The sequence below is a fragment of the Silene latifolia genome, chromosome X, assembly GCF_048544455.1.
Source record: "Silene latifolia isolate original U9 population chromosome X, ASM4854445v1, whole genome shotgun sequence".
NCBI classification, from domain to species: Eukaryota; Viridiplantae; Streptophyta; class Magnoliopsida; order Caryophyllales; family Caryophyllaceae; genus Silene; species Silene latifolia.
In genome coordinates, this window is record NC_133537.1 from 137,627,186 (window position 1) to 137,635,940 (window position 8,755).

Consider the following 8,755-nt stretch of genomic DNA (forward strand, 5'->3'; position numbering starts at 1 on the left):
CCTTTTTAATTATTGTTAATCATCTTCATTTATTCATCATGTTTTGCTTTGTTAATATGATTGACAACCGTGTTAACATGTTAAACTTGATAATGAGTGAGTAGTTTCCTTAACTAGGGTTAATGGGTAATTAGGGGAAACCAACATGGGGGATGATTCATGCTTAATTTAATATGTTTTCATAATTTATTTGCTTGCTTGTTGTGATCTCAACTTATGCACATGTTATGTTTGATGAAATGCGAGCCTATGAATCCTTGCATTTTTTACCCATCACTTACCTTTTCAATGAGACTTGTAAGACATAAACCAACTCGAGTCTCATTAGACCATGCATATAGTTGAGTAGGGAGGATTAAGTCGACTTGTAGGTGTTGTACAATCTAATCAATTCGGCTCCGGGACCCAAACCTTCCTAGGATTATAAGATATAAACCAACTCGATCCTATCACAACAATAATTGTTTGCTTATAATTTGAGGATATGTTTGTATGATCAATTACCATGAATCCCCTATGACCCAATGACACCCTAGTGCTTTTAATCAATTGTTTACATCTCATTTTAGTCATCTTGCTTGTTTACTTTAATTGTTATTTAGTTTAGTGATCTTCTTATCTCAACCCAAATTGTGACACCCCTAGACACCGCTACTTGCAATTGAAAATCCTACATCAATACCCGTCCCTTGGGATCCGACCTTTACTTGCCTCTTTTCTAATAGTAGAGTTGTTTGTGAAGTTATAAATATTATTCTGGTCTAGGTGCTCCTAACAACAAGTAACCGAAATCTAAGCTCAAAGCGGACCGACCAAAAATGGCGCCCTTGCCGGGGACAGTGTTAACTTGATTTGATTTTCTTAGCTTGTTATTAGTTGTGTCTTTCTTTGCCTTGGGGAAGTAAAGCTCCTCAAGGTTTGTTCTAATTGTGTTCGAGTTGTTTGATATTTTGCATGTCTAGAAGATCACAAGGTAACTTGTTACCCATTGATCACGAAATTGAAAGGACTTTGACAACCAATAGAAGACTTTCTAGAAATACTTTGAGAGGTATTGGTGAGGTTTTAGATATTCAACCAAATACTATTAAGTTCATCAACCCTTTTGCAAAAGAAGGTGAGGAGAACCCAACATAAAATCAATCACACAACCAACCCACAATGCCTAAGTTTTCATCACATTCCGTACCAACCGAGGAGAACCTACCCAATGGTATTCCCACACCACAACACTTAACCGGAAATTTCATTGCAAAATCCGCATTTATCCAATTAGTCGAAAGAAGCCAATTTGGGGGGATGCCTAGTGAAGACCCTCATTCCCATATGGAAACTTTTTGTGACTATTGTGATGCGATTTCACAAACCGGAGTGACTCAAGACCAAATTCGATGGGTCTTATTCCCTTTTTCTCTAATTGGCACCGCAAAACAATGGTTGAAAAGCCTTGATAAAGCTACTCTTGGAATTGACTCTTGGAAGAAGTTGGCTCTAGCTTTCTACAAAAAATTCTACCCTCCGGAAAAGACTAACATGCTAAGAGCTCAAATTACGGGTTTTAAGCAAAGGGATGAAGAATCTTTGTATGAAGCTTGGGAGCGATTCAAAGGAATTTGTCGCTCATGTCCTCATCATGGACTTAGCGAGTGGTTCTTGGTACAACAATTTTGGAATGGTCTTTATGAAGACTCAAGAAACATTATCAACATGGGATCAAATGGTATGTTCACCGAAGTTGACGATAATCAAACTTGGAACAATATTGAGGAAATGGCGGTCCATAATTCACAATATAGTAGACCTCACAAGGCTACTAGAGGAGGAAAGCATGAAGTGGACTCTATTACTCAATTGGGTGCTCAACTTAGTGCTCATATTGATACCATCAACTTGAAGTTTGAGAAGGCTATGGCTAAACTTGAAGAAGCCTCAAAATCACCAAAGCATCATGTTAATGCCATGGTAGCATCTTCATCAATCCCAAGTGGGATATGTGAGAATTGTGGAACTTTGGGACATGACCTAAGTGAATGTAGGGGAACAAATGAACAAGTGAATGCTTTTCAAGCATAAAAGAGTGGTACCCCTTATTCCTACTATTACAATGAAAACACCAAATTCCACCCAAATCTCTCATACAAAAGCCAAAATATTCAAAACCCTCAACAAACATACACCCCACCTCCCATGAGAAACCAAAATCAAAGACCCTTTTTCAACCAAAACCAAGGTTACCAAAATCAAACTCCATATAATCAACAAAATGACCAAAGTTTTGATGTTAAAAAAGCGGTCCTCCAAATGCAAAAGAATCAACAAGAATTTTTCACTCAAATGCAAAAAGATAACCAAGCAAAAGACATCACCATCAAGAACATCCTAGCCCACACAAAAATATTGGAAACTCAATTGACCCAACTAGCATCTTCAAACTCTCAAAGACAAAAGGGGCAATTACCACCTCAAAGTAACCCCCCAGGACATAAAAAGGTTAGTGCCATTCACTTGAGGAGTGGTACGAGATATGAAGGACCAAAGAAGCAAGTTGAGGATGAAGTTGTGGAAGCTAGTGACAAAGAAGAAGTTGTGCAAAATTCTAAGGAAGGAGAACCAACAAATCAAGAAGTTTCAAAGAAAAGTGAAGAAAAGGCCAAGGAGAAGGAGCCCATTGTGATTAGACTTCCATTCCCGAGACGTCAAGCTAAGCCTAAGTTTGATGACCAACTTGGAAAATTCATGGAAATTGTGAAGAATTTAGAAGTCTCGATTCCTTTCACGGAATTAATCAATCACGTGCCGGCCTATGCAAAGTACATGAAGGACATCGTTACGAAAAAGAAGTCGATCCGGAAGCTTGAAACTATCGCCTTTACTAAGGTGAGTAGTGCAATCCTTCAAGGGAGTTCACCTCCGAAACTTAAAGATCCGGGAAGCTTCTCAATACCGCGTACCATTGGCAACACCACGATCAACAAGGCCTTGTGTAATCTAGGAGCAAGCGTGAGTGTTATACCGTATTCGGTTAGTAAAAGGCTAGGGATGGGAGAACTTAAATGTACCAACATCACACTCCATATGGCCGATAGAACAATGAAGACACCATTAGGGATATGGGAAGATGTTCCCGTGAGAATTGGCAAATTCTTCATTCCGGTGGACTTTGTCAGTGTTGACATGGACGAAGACTCTAATATTCCGATCATCCTAGGAAGACCTTTCTTACACACCGCGGGTGCGGTGATAGATGTGAAGCACGGAGTGCTTACTCTAGAAGTGGGAGATGAGACCATAACTTTCAATCTTGACAAGACCATGAGAGCTCCCCGTTTGCATGAACCATGCTTTATGGTTGATCACTATAGCCGGAAGGATGATAGGAAGAAGTCGAAATTCCAATGGAAAAAGAAAGTTGATGATACTCCATCAAAAGAGCAAGGAAATAGCAACAATGAGAGCTTGAAAAGCTCACCCATGACAAGAGAAGAGGATGGCCTTATTGGCCAAGACAAGAAAGAAGGAGAGTTGTCTCTATCAACTCAAGAAATTTTTAATGATCAAGTAGACGAAGTTTGCGGTCTTTGGGATGATGAGTTCGAAGGGATATTCAATCCCTATATTGGTAATGCTATGAACCAAGACCATCATGGAGAACAACAAGTGCAAAAATCTATTGAGGACCTTTATCATGACAATGAACAAGCTTTCGAATACTTCTTCAAGGTGTTGAGTAACATCAACAACACCTTGAACATGCCCCCTTGACATCTCACATTGGATGAGAGTTTGGTGGAGTCCTCCCTAAACCACCATTTGTAAATATTCTAACTCCCTAATTTGCATTTCAATTTTTATCTTTCATTCTTTGTCATTTGTGGATTTATATTTTTGTGCCTTGATCAAGATATTCATCATTTTGAGAGAAGTGAGGGAGGGACTTATGATTTTATTGATGTGTAGTGCTTTACCTTAGTGTGGGGATAGCAATTGCCTAGGTTATTCATGCCTTTGTAGTGCCCCTACAATGAAGAACACGAGAATTGAAGAATGAAAATGACACGGGTTATGCAGTACCCACGGATGGACCTGAATCCGTGTGGTCAAGGAGGAATCCGAGCGTCCAAACGGACAATCCGCTCGTCCTGAAGAATCGAGCGTCCAATGTCACGGGACGCTCGCCGCGAGAGCGCAGAATTCAAAAAACTGGCCTGTAAGAGAATCCGAGCGTCTCAGCTGAGAATACGCTCGTCTCATTCTGGACGCCCGTCCTTCAGAAAAGACGCTCGTCTTTTTCAGTAGGAAAAGTCTGGGAATTTCTCTGTAAAGGAATCCGAGCGTCCCTCCAGAAAGACGCTCGTCCCTCAAGGAAGAATCCGCTCGTCTTAGAAGCAAGACGCTCGTCCTGTGGCGTCTTAGAAGCAAGCCGCTCGTCCTCTGCTGCAGTTTCAAATATAACGGGTCTTTTTGACCCTCTTCCCTCATTTATTCTCATTTATTCTACGTTTAAACACTACCCACTACACAAAAACCCCAAAAACCCTCATCCTCTACATCAACAAAACCAAATTTCCTCAACCAAATTCAACAAAATCAAATCCAAACTTCCTCACAACAAAAATTAATCACTCCTTTTGCAACAACAATTGATTCAAACACCAAAGTCTTCAACTTTTGAGTCGATTTTTAGGATATAAAACAACATTCATCCTAAATCGATTTGGGTATCACTAAAAATTGAAGATTTCAATCCTTCATTGGTGTAATCAAGCAAAGGAGAATGGCAAGAACTAAAGGAGGTAACAAGGCACCCAAAGAAGACACTTTAAAAAAGGCAGCAAGCTCTTCAAGCAAAACAATTGTCAAAGGCATTGGTAGTCCATGAGGCAAGGTTGGAGGTTCAACAAGGCCCCCCTATAGAAGCTACAACATCAACAACTCCGGTCATTGAGCAATTATCCAATTATCCGGAGGTAACTTTCACTTCCGACTCTCATAGGGAGAAATTCATTCTCTTTGCTAAGAAAACCATCATGCCTACTAAGTTTATTTGTGAAGATGCATTGTCAAAATTGGGTGTTCTTGAACAAACCAAAACCTTCTTTGAGTCTATGGGATTGGGTAAATTGTTTACAATGAAGGAATTGACATACCCCTCCCTCACCTTGGAATTTTTAAGTTCTTTGAAAGTCACAAGGGTGGAGACTCGAACCAACATCGAGTTTCGTCTTGAAAATGTTGATAGACGCATAACTTATGGCGAATTGGGTAAGATATTAGGCCTTAGTGATAACCCGAAATATACAAAGACTCCTATCAAGTATGACCCCGCTCCTCTTTGGATGGCAATTTCCGGGAAGAAATTCGTGCGTTTTCATGATTGTCGTGCTCTATTAGTCCACCATCCAGGCATTAGAGTATGGCATAAGGTCATTGGAAATACTTTGATAGCAAGAAATGGCACTAATCACCTTACCAAACTCGATTGTATTCTTTTTGAGTCGGCCTTGAACATAGGAATGGAATTTACAAAGCCATATAATGCTCTAAGACTTTTGGTTGAATGATGGCTTAACGTCGATTGTGGCAAAGAAGGCACCGCCTTTATAGTAAATGGAGGACTAGTTACCCATTTGGCTAAGCATTTTAACCGGGTTTTAAAAAAAAAAAACAACACCTATGTGTCGGTTAAAGGAGGCCATCTTGTTGATATGGACATGACACGCCTAAAATGTCGCACTAAAAGACGGCCAAATTAACAATTTATATACCACTAAACACACTAATTAGCACTAATTATAAACTAGTAAAATAGCAAGCAAGGGGTCGAACCCAAGAGAAGATGGGTTTTGCAATAGTGAAATTAAAGAGCAATTAGAACAATTGTGACAACAATAACAACAAATATATAAAAAGGGGGGGTTTTGGTTGAGTTTTCAATTGTGACAAAAGCAAGACAAATTCAAACAAGAGTGCAAAGCAAGTAATCAATCAAGAGTTTAAAGATGTAAATTAATCAATATTAAGAAAGACTTAACCCGACCCAAAGTTTGGCACTTTAATTGACAAAACCCCTCAATCAATCCTTCAATTATATATTATCACCCTATTGTGAAGATAAATCTTCTAAATCTCCTTAGTAATGGCCAAATGACAAGGAAATCACACTTAATCAAATAACCCAACTTATCAATTCTACCAAGTAGAAATCACATACATTTGGTCAAATTAACAAGAAGATATGAGCACAAGATTTCAATAGAGGTAATTAGACACAATGAAATCACAATTAATGCCTAATTATAAGTTAATCCTTTACTTGCTAATTAAGCCAAGAAGAAATCACATTCATTAGCATAATAACAAGGTGTTGCAAAGATGGGATTACAAGGAAATCACACTTAATAATCCCAACAACAATAAATTAAGGAACTTGATTAATTAAGCAACAAGGAAATCACACTTAATTACTCAATATAAACAAGGATTCCAAAATTCAAACAATAAACACAAAGGATTAACAATGATAATGAAAATTAAGGAAGGATTAAAGAGTCTTACAACCAGAGATTAAGCCTTGAGTCGGATTAAGAAGGGAGATTAGTTCTCTATAATTAGATCTAAACCCCAATTCAAAAGATGAAAATATTCCCAAATCACAACTTGATTAATTAAAGTGAACAAAAGATCTGAAAAACCTAATGGTGTTCAACTATTTATAGTCCTAAGATGCGGAAGATTAATGGGCTTTAAGTTAGAAGCAAACCCGTAATCAAAACATGCTAAAACACGCTGAAACCCAGATATTTCGCACCGTGCGAAATATGGGTCTTGGAATTTCGCACGGTGCGAGTTCCCTGCTGGACAACATTTTTTCTGAAGGCCATATCTCTCTCGTTACTTGGGCAAATGAGGCGTGTGACCTACCGTTGGAAAGCTAAGAACATAAGATTTCACCTCCACTTGGCCTTGCATTGATACGAGCTCTAGAACTCAATATATACCCATTTGAAGTCGATCCTTATGCAAACGACGCTTAAAATCTTCAATTGCTTCATCCTTTCATTTCTTCATGTCTTAGCTAGTCTTCCTTCTTGATTGTAGATGTTTTGTACCATGGTAGACTTCAAGACATGCCTTTGCTTCCGATCATTGCTCAAAACTCCATTACTTACTCGGCATTAAGAATATGGTAAATGTGACGTAAATCATGTGAAACCACGTCCCAAATGCCGCTTTATTATGCATAAAATAAGCTAAATAGATAGTATAAATACGAGCTTATCAAATACCCCACACTTAAGCCTTTGCTCGTCCTGAGCAAACTATTATAGAACCAATCAATAAAAAAAAAGGCTCCCAAAATAAGTATGGGTAAGCTCAATCGATCCATCCCTCTTCTCTTACACCTCATCCTACTTATGTCACCCTCATCACATTATCAACATGGTCACTATTCCATTACAACATCATCACAAAAGTAAGTGACCCAAAGCCTCCATAATGAACGCTCTTCACTCACGCGCCCTCCTTATGTCTTCCTTCATCTAAGATGATCCTAATTTCCACCAATTCAATCTCATTTTCATAATCCAACATAACATCCTCCTTATTACTCCACCTTATTACTCCACTTGGTTCAACACAAGGTCACCATATTCATCATAGCATCTCCTAGCTCAATAAGTAGGCAAACTCAAATTCCTCCATATTTCACACAACTCCAACAATTCATAACTCAAATAACCAAAACTCAACCACACTATCAATGTATAAGACAAGTCAAAGCAATCCAACTCTAAACAACAAGTATGCCAAGCACTAGTATCAAAATAAGCTTCCAAATCCCCCTCCTAGTCTTGGCACACTACTAGTCTACCCTTCCGGCCTTCTAGAGCTCCACCACATATGTCACCAACACCAAATGGAAGTAGTCATGTATGTGACATAATTTCAAGGCTTCAAAGAGTCAAAAAGGTTTTTCAATTTTTTTTCCTAATTCTCTCATTTTGCCTAAACCGCCCTCTCGGGTTTTCGGTTTAGCTCTTTTCCTCGCCTCTACTCTCGTGGCTCGCACTCTTTTTTCATTTTGCCCGGAGTGCCCTTTCGGGTTTTCACTCCGGCCTCGGCCACTTTCCCATTTTTGCCTAGGATGCCCTTTCGGGTTGTCATCCTAGCCGGGTTTTTCTTGTCTTTCTTTTTTTTTTTTTTCGTTTCTCTTTTTTTATTCTTTTTTTCTTTTTTTTTTTCTTTTTTTTTTTCATTTTTTTGAATTGAAATACGATGCATGAAATGAATATATTACAATATATACATGATATTACCAACACATGTCCACCCCACACTTTGTTTTTCACTTTGTCCCCAAAGTGAAGGTGAACATCACAATCAACCTCAATGAAATGACTTGAGGCACCCACGTTCTCTTCAAATTAGAACAAGTTCAACTCCATCTCACAAGCTCACTAACTTACACCACCAAACACCCTTGACTCTCGATGATGAGCTCAAAGATTCACACCTTACACCTCCTCTTCATCTACTTCACTTGGTATTATCATGGTGTACCAAGCACAAATCATGGGCAAAATGATAACTCAACATACTTCACCATTTTTTCAACAAAACTCTTTCATATTTGAACTTTTGATTGCTTCTTTTTCATTGTTTGATTTCGGGAAGTGAAAGTGGGAATTCTTTTGTAGGTGATTCCACATGACCGAGGTAATGATAGGGAAATAAGGTCTTTAGACAATTAGGC

The 8,755-nt window shown here is 38.7% G+C and overlaps 1 non-coding gene across 1 annotated transcript; it reads right to left on the bottom strand.

The window, feature by feature from the left end:
• Positions 1–1,533: 1,533 nt before the first annotated feature.
• LOC141625812 (small nucleolar RNA R71) lies at positions 1,534–1,640 on the bottom strand. The gene has a single exon (XR_012535564.1). It is a non-coding gene; the product is annotated as a small nucleolar RNA R71 (small nucleolar RNA).
• Between the last annotated feature and the right edge of the window lie 7,115 nt (positions 1,641–8,755).